This window comes from Phaenicophaeus curvirostris, chromosome 5, assembly GCF_032191515.1.
Source record: "Phaenicophaeus curvirostris isolate KB17595 chromosome 5, BPBGC_Pcur_1.0, whole genome shotgun sequence".
NCBI lineage: Eukaryota > Metazoa > Chordata > Aves > Cuculiformes > Cuculidae > Phaenicophaeus > Phaenicophaeus curvirostris.
Window position 1 is genome coordinate 565,410 of NC_091396.1, and position 15,908 is coordinate 581,317.

General features: G+C 56.9%; 1 protein-coding gene across 3 annotated transcripts in view; it reads right to left on the reverse strand.

The window, feature by feature from the left end:
- Positions 1 to 12,772: 12,772 nt before the first annotated feature.
- Positions 12,773 to 15,908, reverse strand: part of CCDC9B (coiled-coil domain containing 9B) — a 36,306-nt gene continuing 33,170 nt past the window's right edge. For all 3 annotated transcript variants that reach the window (XM_069857183.1, XM_069857182.1, XM_069857181.1), the window contains one exon: positions 12,773 to 14,436. The gene's annotated coding sequence lies outside the window, so the exon portion shown is untranslated. The remainder of the gene's footprint in view (positions 14,437 to 15,908) is intronic.

The window sequence follows — 15,908 nt, forward strand, 5'->3', positions numbered from 1 at the left end:
CGTGAAGGGATGGCTGGTGGCACAGGGACAGAGAAAAGCGACAGCCCTGCCCTCTGCTGAGCGCTCCCACAGCAGAGAGGGCAGAGGCAGCAGCGCTTCGAGCTGTAGCGATCACCCACTGCAAGACTTCTGATATGCTAAAATATCCCGTTTTCTCTCTTATTATTTTTTTTTTTCCCTTCTGGAGACTCTTCCTTAGCACCATGCCCTACCCACAAAGCACAACCAGGAGCATTAGCCTTCGGGGGTTTTACAGACAAGGATTTAAGCCACATTTGCTATTAACCCCCCCGACTGGATGGCTCCCAGGTTCTAGCAAACCCCTTTGTAACTGTGACCCCAACCTATCCGAACACACACAAAACCTGTCAGGAATCTCTTTCAGCACTACCATCCCACTATAATTATATGGTGCAGCATGTAATGCTGTCCTCTAGTGAAGAGCAGCGATACCGCACACCCAGCCCTCAGCATCACCTTCGAACAGCAGCAAAATCCAAAGCTGAGCCAAACAAATTCATCTTAGAATTATAGAACGATTTGGGTTGGAAGGGACCTTAAAGCCCATCCAGTTCTAACCCCCTGAAAGAACAATTTAAAAGGCTATAGAAGTCCTTTTGCTACTCCTGAGCGTGGAGTCCAAGTTCAGCAGCCCCAGACTGCTCCCCATAACCCTTCCATCTGCTCAGCAAAGGGGCCAGACAGGTTTCACCGTGCTCTTTGATGGCCCCTCCAAAAACTTCATTTCTCTATGTGCTAGACCAAAGATCCATATTACTAATACCCGGTCCCAGCTTCCACCACCCCTCTCCTCACTGCACCCCATATTCCAAACTCTTCACCTCCTTGAGGTGAAGCAATCCCACATTCAAGTCCAGCCCTGCAAGAAAGAAGGCATTTTTCCATCAGAGGCTGCAAAGGGAAAGCTCCGGACAGGTCTGCAGCCCACGTGGTTTCAAGAGGTTAGTGCAGAATCAGAGATTCACAAGATTTTCAGGCTGAGGATCGCTCCAACCCCCACAAGATTCTCACTAACCTCCACCTAGGTCAAGGAAGCTGCTGGAAAACCCAATGCCTCCAGAGGCACAATGGTTTCACAGCCCATGGAAGCCACCAAATGAATCCGATTCACAGCAGCTGAGCCCCCAGCAACAGCAGAATGAAGCTGGAGTGGTCAGACCTCACCCAGGCCCCAGCCTTTGGTCAGCACCTGTGGATAGGCCAGGGTTTTACATCAGAGATGACTCAAAATGAAGGAGAAAACCCTTTTTGCTCACTGTGGGGAGGTTTGCTCTCTCCGTGCCTCACCGTGGTGCACACGGGCAGGTCACCCACTCATTAATGCACATGAATACGCAAACGGCACAGCCAGCGCTTCTCTCCATCACCATTCTCCTGCTCCACTCCTGCCCTTTTATCTCATTTCATAGAATCATAGAATCACCAGGTTGGAATTTACTGGTATTTGTGCTTTTACACAGCTTCTCCAGCCCTGAGGAGCCCAATTGGTGCTGCGCATTCTACAAAACCTCCTGTCTTTCCAGAGGTCAATATCAGATCATGAAAAATTATTTTTATTTCATCATATTATCAGTCAGGGAACAAACACCACACAAACGCGGAGTAAGAGCTCTCTAGGAAACATTTAACACTGCATCCAGCTTCAGCCACTCTATTTTGAGCGGTCCCATACCCAGGGAATAGGGAGAAGTAGCAAAACGTACAATGAATTTTAGAATTATAAAAGGGTTTGGGTTGGAAGGGATCTCCAAGTCCATCCAGTCCCACCCCCTGCCATGGGCAGGGACACCTCCCACCGGATCAGGGACTCCAAGCCCCATCCAGCCTGGCCTTGAACCCCTGCAGGGATGAGGATTCCAACTGTACCAAGCCACATCCACGGGCTCAGAGCCCCACACCCCAGAGCTCGCCCTACACGCAGGAGCCTGCACAAAGCACAGCTCAGTGTTTCTGCTAAAAGCTACAGGAATTAAAAAAAAGGAAAATAGAACTCCTGCAGCTCTGACTTCCTGGCTTTCATTTGCCTTTATGGTGGTTGCTCACAAGGAACTGGGTTTAGGAACATTAGGCGCACACCTTCTGGCAGCCACAAACACTGAACAAAAGGACCTGGAGAGAAACTCACACCCACTTGTTACCAGTAAAAACTGGGAAGGCAGGAAAGAGCAGGACTTGTGCTGAGTTACCCACTGCTGCATTTTCTAGCTGGAGCAGCTCCAGCAGCTCCCAAAACCCACATTCAAGGGACACACGGTGCAGAGGGATCTCAGCCACACCACACTCTCTGCCTTTGCTGGGACCCTGCTGCGTGCCCTTGGCCAATCCAGCCAGCCAAGACCTCAGCAAGGGAAAACAAGCCCTGTAACTGCTGCATTTATAAACAGTTTTGAGAAGCAGAGTAAACAAAAGCAGCATCAGCAGAAGAGCAGCAACCGTTTGCACAGAGATTAAGGAGGACTGGTTTTCTTTCCAAGAGAGGGGGAAACGAGTTCTGGGGACAGAGGAGTAAGACACGCAGCTCTAACTGGTTTTTATTGCACCGATAGCCACCACCTCGCCGTTCCCTCCTGTGCCTGCGTCCTTGTACCAACCCCTGCCTCTTAAACACCCTTTATCTGACCCAACATCACACACATTCGAATGCCTCGCAACACTGGGGCTTCTCTTTTCTGTCTATCCGCTTGCAGACACTGCCAGAGGGTCAAGTTAAGCAGTAAGGGGGGATGCAGCATCTCCAAGGATGGTCTGAAAACACAGGAAGACAACATGGACAGAGTAGCAAGAAGCAAAACTAGTGAGGGGTCCTTCATTCCCAGAGGAACTGCGCATATATATGAACCCTCTTCCCCAAATGGGAATTAAGGAGGAGCGCATGGGAAGGGCTCACAGGAGGCAGTAATCCTTCATCGTTTCACGAAAGGCAAAGATAAATCCTATCAGCAGCAAGGCCAGAGATCTCAGACAGCAAAAGGGTTTGGAATGAGCAGATTTCTGCACAGGTGATTTGAGACAGAACCACGAGCAGAGCTCGATGCAGCCCAGCAAGGCTCTGTCCCTGCAGCGTTCAGGGGAGGGGGATGAACAGCGAGAATGGGAGCACAGACCAGAAGCTGAAATTAGGGACTAAACACAAGCTGAAGACCTAAGACTGCCCATGCCAGGCAAAAAAAAGAAAGTGCAAACTCCATGTTTAAACACTGCGTAGCACAGAAACCAAGAAATCTCCAACCGCAAACCAAATGGCTCCACGATACGTGAGGCAGAGGGGAGCTGTGCTCAAGTCCCAGTCGAGGTACAGCATTCCTCTTTTAAACAGTCAGAAAAGGGAGAGTATCAGCTGAACGAGATGGGAGAAGTGGCTGGAGCCTCATCAAGAGCAAACAGCCCAAAACATGACTAGAAAATCCATTCTGTAGGAATGGCTACAAATCCACACCACTTAACTTAAACCCATGCAGCCCAAGGGGATCTGGGGACAGAATTGATAGCACAACATCGAAAACGCATTTCTGTGTCTCAGGAAAACTCTGTCAGCAGGATGGCATCAGCTCACATTATTCAGGTGCACAAAATTTGGCTTCAGGAAGGGAATAAACTGGAATAACTTCAATACCTGTAATTCTTGGAAAACCAGTGGGTTGCATAGACTGAGAGCAGGGTGTCCAGCAGCAACTGGAGCCTTCTGGGAGGGGCAGTCAGGTGGGATTATTCATAGAATCCTATTCAGAGCAAGAGAGAGCACAGGGGCAGCTCACATGGTTCAGGTGTGAAACCTGACTTCAATAAGAAGATTGCAGTCAGGTGGAATACATCAGAGCAAGAGAGACAAGGAGCCCAAAGAAAAAGTCCCCCCAAACATTTCCTAGACATACCAGGTTAAAGCAAAGTCACCAAGAGACTTGCTTTAGGCCAGGCAGGAACCCAGTCGCTGGTAAAACAGGACTTAGTTGAGATCCTAAACGAGACCGTCCTTCTCCTCCCCACTGCATGTGGTTCCTCATAAATTAACGTGTTAGGAGGAGTCATAAGTTTTGTGCTGCTAGAGGGCCTGGCACTAACGTTTGAAGCTGAAAGAGATGAGATCTTAGGAAGAAATTCTTCATGATGAGGGTGGGGAGGCCCAGGCTGCCCAGAGCAGGGGTGGCTGCCCCATCCCTGGAGGGGTTCAAGGCCAGGCTGGATGGGGCTTGGAGCCCTGATCCAGTGGGAGGTGTCCCTGCCCAGGGCAGGGGTGGGACTGTATGGGCTTTGGAGGTCTCTTTCAACCCAAACCATTACCGAGTTCTATGGTTCTACATCTTCTGCCCCAGCTTTCCTCAGAGCTGCAAGCCCCGCACCTCTTCCCACAGCAACTCAGGATTTCCCTCTCTCCCAACACTCCACACATTTCTCCTACCCCCACTCCTGGTGCTCAGCACCTGCACAGGTGTAGGGTGGGTGAGAGCATCACCCCTCTTACATCCCCCCATGCTGCTCCGAAGCCCCCTACTCCCCTCACAGACCCCCCCCAAATTCCCTAAGTGTCCTCACAACCCCTACCTCCTCTCACAGCCCCCCAAACCCCCTACATGCCCTCATATGCCCTCACAGCCCCCTCAAGCCCACTATGTCCCCTCACGGCCCCTAACATCCCCTCAAAGCCCCTTACGTCCCCTCAAGCCCGCTATGTCCCCCCAAAGCCCCCTCTATCCCCCCTCAGCCCCCCAAATCCCTCTATGTCCCCTCACAGCCTCCCCAAAGCCCCTCACAGCCCCCCTAAAGCCCCCTCTGAGCCCCCCCCCAAACCCCATCTATCCCCTCACAGCCCCACCAAAGCCCTCTCTATCCCCTCACAGCCCCCCCATCCCCTGAGAGACCCCCTAAGACCCCCTCTATCCCCTCACAGCCCCCCCCAAGCCCCCTCTATCCCCTCAGAGCCCCACCAAAGCCCCTCACGGCCCCCCTAAAGCCCCCTCTAACCCGTCAGAGCCCCCCCAAGGCCCCCTCTATCCCCTCAGAGCCCCCCCAAAAGCCCCATCTATCTCCTCAGAGCCCCCCCAAGGCCCCCTCTATCCCCTCAGAGCCCCACCAAAAGCCTCATCTATCCCCTCAGAGCCTCACCAAAGCCCCCTCTATCCTTTCAGAGCCCCCTCTATCCCCTCAGAGACCCCCTAAGCCCCCCTCTATACCCTCAGAGCCCCACCAAAGCCCCCTCTATCCCCTCACAGCCCCCCATCCCCTCAGAGCCCCCCTAAGACCCCCTCTATCCCCTCAGAGCCCCCTAAGACCCCCTCTATCCCCTCGGAGCCCCCCCCAAGCCCCCTCTATCCCCTCAGAACCCCCCCAAAGCCGCATCTATCCCTTCACAGCCCCATCAAAGCCCCCTCTATCCTCTCAGAGCCCCGACAAAGCCCCTCACAGCCCCCCTAAAGCCCCCTCTATCCCCTCAGAGCCCCCTCAGTCCCCCCCCAGCCCCCCCCAAGCCCGCTATACCCCCTCACAATCCCTCACAGCCCCTCCAAAGCCCCCGCTGCCGCCTCACAGCCCCCTGGCAGCCCCTGCGCATGCGCGGATCCGGCCCCGCCGGCCGCTGTGGGGACGCGGCCCCGCCCCGCGCGCCCGCACTGCGGGGTGGGCGGGGCCAAAGGATCGAGGCCCCGCCCCTCGAGCGCGGTGGGCGTGGCCTCGCCCTTTAGCCACGCCCCCACAGCAGCCTCGATTGTGGTCGCGGCTTCACCTTAGCCCCCCGCGCTGCAGGCTCGCGGTGGGCGTGGCCTCGTTCCGCCATGGCCCCATCCCTCTGCTGGGTGGCGGTGGGCGTGGCCTCTCCCCGGCAGTCCCTGCGGTGGGTGTGGCCTCGCTCTGACCCCGCCCCCTTTCTGGCCCCTGTGGGCGTGGCCTCGCTTTTGCCCCGCCCCCTTTTTGTAGGGCGGCGGTGGGCGTGGCCCCGCCCAGGCCCCGCCCCTCGGCGGGGGTGTGTGGGGCCTGTTTGTGGGCGTGGCCTCTTTATGGCCACGCCCCCTCCGCTTGTCTATCACGGGCCTGGCCCCGCCCCTCCGCAGGCCGGTGGTGGGCGTGGTCTCTCCAGGCCCCGCCCCACACAATGGGATGGGCGTGGCCTCACCCGGGACCCCCCTCCGTGCCCCTGGTGGGCGTGGCCTCGCTCTGGCCCCGCCCCTCTGGGCGGTGGGCGTGGCTCCGCCATGGCCCCATCCCTCTGCACTGTGGCGGTGGGCGTGGCCTCTCCCCAGCACCCCCGTGGTGGGCGTGGCCTCTCTCTGGCCCCGCCCCCTCCCTCTGCCGTTTATGGGCGTGGCCTCTCTCTGGCCCCGCCCCCTCCCTCTGTCGTTGTGGGCGTAGCCTCCCCTGGCTCCGCCCCCTCCCGCTGCCGTTGTGGGCGTGGCCTCTCTCTGGCCCCGCCCCTCCCGCTGCCGTTGTGGGCGTGGCCTCCCCCGGCCCCCGCCCCCCCTCCCCGCTGGCGGAGCCGGAGCCGCGGGGCCCGGGATGCGGTGATCGCGGGGCGGCGGCGCCGGCCCCAGCACGGAGGCCCCCGTGGAGCGTCGGGCCGCGGGCCGCGCCCCGATGAGGGAGAAGGAGGCGGGGGCGGAGCGGGGCAAGCCCGCCACCTACACCGGGGACAAGAAGGCGCGCATGGCGGCCAAGACCAACAAGAAGTGGGTGCGCCTCGCCACCGTGCTCGCCTACGTGCTCTCCGTCTCGCTCGCCGCCATCGTCCTCGCCGTCTACTACAGCCTCATCTGGCAGCCCGTGCGCGGCGGCCCCGGCCCCGCCGCCTCCTCCGCCGCCTCCTCCTCGGCCCCGCCGCGCCCCGGCCCCGCGCCGCCCTCCGCCCGCCCCGACCGCGCGGGGGCCCCGCCGGGGGCCGGGCCCTGAGGGGCTCCGGGGGCACCGGGAGGCGGCGGGGGCCGGGAACCATCGCCCCAAGGGAGCACCGGGGGCACCGGGAGGCGGCAGAGACCGGAGCCGATCGCTCCAAGGGAGCTGCGGGAGCACCGGGAGCACCGGGAGGCGGCGGGGACCGGGAACAGCCGCTCCAAGGGAGCACCGGGAGGCGGCGGAGACCGAGACCGATCGCTCTTCGGGAGCACCAAGAGGTGGTGGGAACCGGGACCGGCACCGATCGCTCTGAGGGTCTCACCGGGAGCACCGGGAGGCGGCGGAGACGGGTACCGATTGGTCGTCGGGAGCACCGAGAGGCGGTGGGGACCGGGACCGGGACCGGGACGGATCGTTCGGCGGGGGCTGCCCCCGGAGGAGGCCCGGAGGGGACCCGGGAGCAGCGGGAGGCGGCGGAGACCGAGAACCGTCGCTCGAAGGGAGCACCGGGAGCACCGGGAGGCGGCGGGGACCGAGACCGATGGCTCTTCGGGAGCACCGAGAGGTGGTGGGAACCGGGACCGGGATGGATCGCTCGGCGGGTCTGACCGGGAGCACCGGGAGGCGGCGGCGGGGACCGGGACTGATCGCTCGGTGCTAGGGACCAGGACCGGGACCGGGACCGGGACCGATCGCTCGACAGCAGCCGCCCCGGCCGGGACCAGAGGAGCTCGGGAGGAGCCGCTCGGTACCGGGGACCGACCCGTCGGGGCTGCCCGGGATCGACGCCCGCGCCCGGGGCGGCCGCAGCATCTGCAGCCCTGGCCGGTGTCCCCACCGGGGCCCTGGAGACGATTCCGAGGCCGTAACCCGCTGTTTAGGGCAAACCGGTTCTGTTCGATGAGCGTAAACTTATTTAAACCCGTGTGAAAGGTAAAGCGACTTGTTTACTATATTAAAATATTTTCCCAAGATGAAAGTCTCTGGCATCGCGGGCGTTCTTTGCGCGGCGGGAGGCAGCCGAGCGGGAAGGGCGCTCGGGGCGGCTTTTCCAGCCTAACGGGCACCGGGGGCGCGTGACGTTGGCTGGTTCGCTGCTTCGGCCTCCTCGGGGGAGGCTGGAGGAGCCTCCATCCTCCGCCAGCTCCCGCTGCTCCCGGCTCCCCAGTCCCCTGCCCCGTTATCCCTGTTGGTGACGAGCAGCGTGAAGAAAAAGTGGCTTTTGAGCACAGAACGTGGGCTGGCGGCTCGGAAATCTGCGTTGCCTCAGCTGTTCGGTAACCGCAAGGCTGCCGGGTGGTTCCGCATCCCTGTGGGGTCATCGCCAGAGCCGAGATTCCCTCTGCTGAGGGTGGTTCAGGCTGAACATTAGGAAAAAATTTTCCTGGAAAGGGTGATTGGGCAGTGTCCGAGGCTGCCCAGGGAGGGGGTTGAGTCCCCTTCCCTGGAGGGGTTTAAGGGCCGGGTGGACGAGGTGCTGAGGGACATGGGTTAGTGATTGATGGGAATGGTTGGACTCGATTATCCAGTGGGTCTCTTCCAACCTGGTGGTTCTGTGATAAAAATGAGCCACAACGTGGTGTACAGCCATGCACGAAGCACTGAGCTGCTTTAAAGTCAGAGAGGGAATAGCCGTGTTGTACCTGGCGTGAGGCTTTTCCTTCCCAGCATCCTGGGAACAAGAGAAACAGGGCAAAAGGAGGAGGCGTTTGTGCTTTACCACCCTCCTTTCCCATTTTCTGCAGCGTGCGGGACACTCTGTGTGCCGTTAAGGTGCCAAGAAAGAGCGTGTGCTGGTGGGGAGGGAGAAGCATCCGACTTGGATCATTGCAGCTGGCGTGTGGTCACTGCTGGGAGCCCAAATCTGCTGCTCTGCCACCTTCTTGCCTCCTGAGTCGCTTCCAAACTCGTGCCCGGCGGCTCTGGCCGTGCGGCTGCGTTGAGCCCCAGTGTCCTCGATCCATCCCGGGGTGGGATCCTGCTCCCCTGCAGCCCGTGGGTACCCGCTGGCGCTGCCGCTCGCTCTGCGGGGCTCCCACCCCTGGCTGGGGGATAAAGGCTTTTCTGCAGCTCCCGAAGCGGGGAATGAGTAAAAAAGAAACCAAACATGCTGGTGGTTTGGTGCCAGCTGAGTTTACTCTGTTTCTTGGCTCAGGTACGAGATGCAGAGCCAGTTGGGAAGCGTCTCCGAGAGGGAGTTTGTGTTTAACTTTTAAACCTTTGAAGATAAATAGAAGCCGGGGGGGCTGCAGAGGCGCTGGGCTGTCCCTGGTGCCAGCCAGCAGCTCAGGCTGGTGGGTCTGTAGCAGCTTTGGAGGGGGCATTCGATGCGTTCTGGACGTGCCTGGACTCCTGGCATCCTTCACTTTAAAGACTATTGCTCTCAGAAGAGCAATAGAGCAGATGGGAGAGGAAGCCGAGCGAATTAAATGGGCTGCGTGGCGCTCTTCCAGCCCGCCGTGTAGCTGTGGAGAGAAGCCTTGTACCCGGGAGCAGGAACAACGCCGAGCACTTCGCCTCGTCTGCGGGTTCTGCGGCGAGCGAGCTGAACGTCCTGGCCCCAGGGATCCGCTCTGCCGGAGGGAACAGACCGCGGCTCATGGTCCCCTGCCCTTCTGCTCTAAAAATAGCTGAGGAGCCAGTGCCGAGATAGTCGTGGCTGTCTTCATTCCTGTATGGAAGCGCAGGCCTGATGGGCTCCCATAGGCCCTTCCCAGGCCCTGGGTTTGCGTCTTCTCTGCTGGCAAACTGAGAATTAAGCAAAACCCCTTCTTTTCCGTACCTGTTATCCCTGAATTTGGAGCCTCCTGCAGCTTCACTGCTCTGGTAGCGGGCACGCAAGGGGGAAAACCAGCTGGGAAAGGTGCAGAAGGGTCACAGACTGCTGGCCAACAGCTTTGTTCTCCAAAGCCCTCTTGGACCTGGATCGTTCGTCACCCTCTCTGCAGTTCTCTGGAGGGAGGCGTGTTCCCCGGCCGTCCCGCGCACCCATCGCTGTGTTTGCTGCTCCCTTTGTGGCGGCATCCTGGACATCCAGGACCGAGTGCACTTTGCAAGTATCTATCACAACAAGAACAACTCGGCTGGGTCGGTCCCGAGGTGTAAGGTGACTTTTTAAGATTGTGGTGCCAGGGATTTCTTGGGGAGCAGGCTGGCTGTGAGAGAAAAGAGCAGGGTTGTCATCTCAGACCGTGACTCTGTGTGCGACGTTGCTGCCTTTGTGCTGAGACTGTAATTGTGTCTGAATATGATTTTTTAGCGCAGTCACCGCTCTCGGGTGAACCCGAGGCTGAAAAGCCAGACCGCCTTGCTGTCTGCTCTGTTACTTCTGCTCCAATTCCGTCTTTCCCTTCATTGCTCCTCAAAAAAAAAAAAGAAAACCCCACACAACTGGGTTCACCGAGTGTGATTGTGTCGGGTGGGATGAGGCGCAGGCGTTTGTGTTGCTGCCTGGACAGAAATCACCGTGACCTCACGATTCTGACACGTTAGGCCCTTTGCTTTGGTGGAACAAGAGTCTCCAGAGTCCTGGCTGGTTCCTCTACAAGCACCGTGGCTGTAGGATACGGCTGGAATTGTGATTCCATGCCAAATACGGCACCTGTGCTTCTGGTTTTTAACTTCAGCCTTTTATTGACTAGACCTGCTAATAGTCCTGTAGCGCCGACTTCCCTCCAAGCGCTGAGTTTGTGTTTCAGGTGCAGATTATTCTGAAATATTATTCTAGCGGTGTCACAGGGAGGTAAACGCCACGGTGGCTTTGACTTCCCAGTTCCTGATCACAGTAACCGCTGTAGAGGATGGAGAGATCAGCAGATCACCTTCTGGTTTTCCTTTCTCGCTGAGAAGAGCCTTTTGATGGAAAAATTTGGCTTCTTGTGAGAAAACCTCCTGCCAATCCTGCCCTGTCCAACCTTTGCGTGACGATGGTGACCTGCTAGCACTGTAACGCTGCCTCTACCTCAATCCAAATCCCAGGTTGCCCAGGGAAGCAGTGGCTGCCCCATCCCTGGAGGGGTTCAAGGCCAGGCTGGATGGGGCTTGGAGCCCCTGATCCAGTGGGAGGTGTCCCTGCCCATGGCAGGGGTGGGACTGGATGGGCTGTGAGGTCCCTTCCAACCCAAACTATTCTATGACGCGCTCCCTAAAAAGAGGAGCAGGAAGTGAAGAATCATTACTGATGTTCAGTCAAAGGCGCATCTAGGTCAGAGGGTGGGTTTTGGACCTTCTCGGTTCCTTCCTTGCGTGCCGATGCCTTTGGGCTCATGCCTGTTTCTTGATGTTCAATACTGACCCTGCTCCAGCGGTCGCTGGCGTTGTCCCACCAGGCTCAGCTCTACAAGGCGAGGGAGCTCCTTTGCTGTAACTCGCGGGCTGAGGGACCAGAAGGAAGGGAACGGCTTGAAACCAGTTACTGGAGCGTGTGATGTGCTCCGGCAGCTGGCTCACAGCTTCGTCTTCTAAGAGCTCCCTCTTCCCCACGCGTGTTGTCTCCCGGTCTCAGCTGATGCAGCGCGTACTCTCTGAATCCCGGGTTTCTGGGACACCTGGGTGTGTTTCTGACTAGGAAGGGGGTTATTTTTAACCCCCCTCACCTGGAAGGGAAACGGTGTGGAAGGTCGGTGCGTGTTTCTGTTATTTCTGGACTCCACACGGGGTGTTCCTGGTTTGCAATCCGTGCGGTGAGCGCCGCTGCGGGTATTGGTGAGATGGGAACGCGGAGCCAGAGCTGCCGTCAGGCTCTGATGTTGTTCCTCCCACGGTAATTGCTTTGTTAAAGCTTTGGAACCTGAAGGACCTCCAGCTTTACCCAGCTGTACTTTTTGTCCTTGGCTTGAGGGTTTTAAATTGATCTCTATACAAGGGTTGATTCGCTCATCTGAAATCGATCCTGGTAGCAATTTTAGCTACAGGGTTGCTGTGTGGACACCGATGGTTGATTTTGCCTGGTAGAAGTGTCCATCAGGAAGCTGTTTCTGTGGTGTGAAGGAAAAAGTGTCCTTCCTGAGAGTCACTGCTGCCTTCCCGTTGTCTGGAAGGGCTGGAATAACGCCCACAATCCCTGAGGCACCAGTCAGCGCGGGGAGGGAACAGGTCCCTCTGTAACTGCTCTCCGCAAGCTGCCACCACATCTGCTGGCAAGAAGAGAGCTGTGGCAACAAGAAGACTCTGATGCCTCGATGAAAAATCCAGCTTCGTGTTCCACTGCAGCAAGTTTGTGGGTGACTTAGCTGAGCCAACTCGAGTTAAACACGTTCCTAAGCAATCCGGATTGGAGCCCTTGCTCTATAAAGCAGGGATTACTGATTCAATTCAGAAAACTCTGTTTGTGGGACTGAGAAACACTGAGGAACTGGAGCTTTTTTTTCCGGGTTACAGCTTTTATTTCATATAAATAATCCCTCTACATCAGCTTTTTCAACTTCTCAGTCTTTTCTCTCACTGTAAAGAAGAAACAGCCAGCCACAGTGTTCTGAAAATCGCAATCCAGGCACCAACCAAAGTGCATTCGAGCCGAGTGTTAATGAGCAAGGAAAATTACACCGAGAACAGGCACTCCCCGTACCCTCCCCTCCCTGGCACCGCACAGACCCAGGCACTCCTGGCATCGGTCGAGACCAAGTTACTTGAATTTGCAGGAGAAGAAGGAGGGGATGGGTGAAATGGGGTGGTTTTACATTCAAAAAGGTTAAGATAGAGCAGAGACTGCGGTTGGGTTTTTCTCTCTGCACCTGAGGGCTGGACCAGGGCGATGTCAAAGGTTCTGGCTGCTCTGGAGGTGCAACCGGCTCTGAGCGGAGACGCGTTTGTGTGGAACGTGAGGCCGGCCGGTTCCTGGGATGCGCTGGGAATGACTCTGCCTGGGCCAAGACTGAGGTCAGTAACACGAGTAATAATAAATTAAAACAACTGAACAGTTGTAAGCAGGTGTTTGAACCTGTCACATCAGGAAAATCAGCCTTTAGCAGCGATGGAGAACCTCCAGGACCCGGAGCAGTTTCACAACCTGCCTTTTATCTGTTTTGTTCTTTTATCTGCTGGATAAGCTCAAATAAACGCGGGCAGGGTGGAGATGTTTCTGCTAACAAGGCACAAAAGCTGCACGCTCCGGTTCTCACTAATGACTGGTCTGAAACCAATAAAGTCTCCCAAATTCAGCACATAGAGGGAGTTCCCGGGCTTCTCCTTCACAGGTTGGTGCTGCGGATCTACGTTAGGTGGAAAACCAAAGTGCGTATCTGTGCAAACATTAGTTTATTAGAGCAGCGTACAGTATCTCAGCCCACACATGCCAACCTTGCCGAGGCAGCTGCTGTTTCGGTTCGTGAACACATCCCACAGCGGAGTTCAACACATCTCCACAAATCCATGTCTGCTCGTACGGTTGCTCCTGCAATGAGCTGTAGAGCAGCGCTGCAAAACGAGGGCGCTCCCCTCTCTGCTCTGCAGTCGGAGGTCAGGAACTATGCCCTGTTATTCCTTTCACCTGCGTTCTGCCTCCTCCTTTCCCTGTATTTCACCTGGGGCCTGGTTTGCTCTGAATCTCTTAGTGTTTGTGAATCCAAGCGGCTGGGATTCTTGCACATTTACGCGTGTAAATGCTCGTCCAGCTCCTCGATTTGTAAGGTGGCTTTTAAGGCCAGGCCAAAATATCTGCATGGCAGCGTGCGAGGGAGCTGCTGCTCTCTCATCCCAGCACGAGGCTGCAAAAGGCACAACCAGGAAGGCGAAGGAAGCCTTAGACCCCCCCAGCTCCAACCTGGCCTGGGTCCTCGGTGCAGGATGGTGGAGAAGGAAGGTTATTGCATTTGTGTTCTCCTCACCCTGTGTATCTCTAGCTGCCGTAGCCTTCCTGGTGCTTGGCTGAGCTGGGGATGTAGCTGCTCAACCCAGCGGCTGCCTTCTTTACAAACAAGCCATCTCCTGCCTTCTGACGCAGCCTGTGCTGCTGGGCACCCCCTCCATCCCCCAGGAGGAGGAGGAGAGGCAGCTTTTAAAGGGTGAGATGCCACGCTTGGTGTGTGCTTGTCAAAACCCCCTTTGCCCCACAGCGCAACTCAAGGATGCTCCATCACTTTGTACCCTCAACCCACGACCTTTGCCAAAACTTCAACCACATCCGAACCTCTAGTCCCGAACGCGACTTTTCCATCCACCTACCGAGCTACAACACGAAGCGTCTGCCCCCTCTGTCCATCGCCTGCCCCCCGACCCTCCTCCTGGCACACGCAGTTCCCTTCCCAGGGAGGAAACGGGAGGGTGCTCAGAAACCTAAATCTCAACTTGAACCAGAATTAGTTATTAAATAAAATAAAGTGCATCCAGTAGGCGTTTCCTTGGCTTGCCACACAGCTGCGAGATAGGCAAAACAAACAGAAAAGAGAAGGGACAGTGGATTTGTTGTAGGGTGGGAGTGTGTGCAGCCTTCCCTGCCCTTCGGCACACGGAGAGGGAACGGTGCTGCCAAACCTGGGAGTGGGGGCGGCGAGGGGGGATCCCACGGGCTGTGAACGGTGCTGAAAGCTGATTTCATTGAAGGTCAAAGAGCGAGGACGAGCCTGCGGTCCTCTCCTCATCCACCGCCTCCAGCGTGTTACCCTGTGAAACCAGAGCAGAGACAGCAGCGAGATTATCGCTCCGCAGGGAATACCGAGCAGTAAATTAACAGTGTCTGATGAGGTTCAGGCTGACCTTCCCGCACGGATGAGGCTGCGTGGGGGCACCCCCACCTCCTGCCTGATCCCACGGGAATGAGGGAGGAGGCTCTGCAGCCCAGGGGATGGACAGGATGTACCAGTCTGAATGAGACACACTCCCAGTCCTCCCTTGGGTTAGATAAAACCTGCTTTGCGCTCTCCTTCTGTCTCACAAACTATCATAGAGTCACAGAATGGGTTGGGTGGGAAGGGACCTCAAAGTCCACCCAGTCCCACCCCTGCCATGGGCAGGGACACCTCCCACTGGATCAGGGGCTCCAAGCCCCATCCAACCTGGCCTTCAACACCTCAGAACCATCCCCCTCATCCCATCCCTGCCCTCCCTGATCCAGAGCCCCTTCCCAGCTTTCAGGGAGCCCCTTTCCGTCCTGGAAGCTGCTCTAAGGTCTCCCCTGAGCCTTCTCTTCCCTAGGGCTGAAGAACCCCAACTCTCTCAAGGGCAGAAAGGGGCACCCACTTGTCCCTAAGGAAAAACTAATCCCTGAGGGGACGCTGCCATCCTGTAGCTGCCTCCAGACCTGCAGAAATTGGTTTTAATAGGCAAAGGCAGCTTTTTTTCCCCGCTCTGGTTACCAGGTTCTTAAGTCCTGCTTGGAATTGCTGAGCTGGATTTCTCCTGCATCCATGTCTGAATCCACACACCCGCCCGTCACTGATGCGGATTTCAGCATCGAACGCTCACAAGAAAGAGGAGGGGGGGGTATAAAAAGAAAACCAGATGGAACATCATGAACGCAGGAGGGGCAGCAGTAAGGAAACCTTCAGAGGAATCATTTAAGGACACGGCCACGGATATCGACTCAGGAACTGTGCTGCAATCACACCCGAGGAACTGAAATAATCAATGTGTGCACAGCCGAGAGGAGACTCTAAAGCTGTTGCCAGAGACATTTTTCATTGCCCTCTATGTGTGCAGAACTGGAGTTGGATGCATCCTGACTGGAAGGGATGCTCGGTGGTGCAGGAGCACACAGGGATCAGTGCTGAAGGAAGGGATGATCGATTGTATCGATGGTGCAGGAGCACATGGGGATCCAGAGCTGAATGGAAGGATGCTCGATGGTGCAGGAGCACACGGGGATCAGTGCTGAAGGAAGGGATGCTCAATGGTGCAGGAGCACACAGGGATCCAGAGCTGAATGGAAGGATGCTCGGTGGTGCAGGAGCACATGGGGATCCAGCGCTCAAGGGAAGAGCCAGGCAGCAGATTTCCAGAGCAGTGCTTGCTGGTCCAACTATTGTAACATAATCTGGCTTACAAGTCTGAGCCAACTGCAGAGCTGGCTCTGGTCATTGTTAATTAATTTTATTATTAATGGTTTCAGAAGCCTCTCTGAGAGCCCTACACTATTG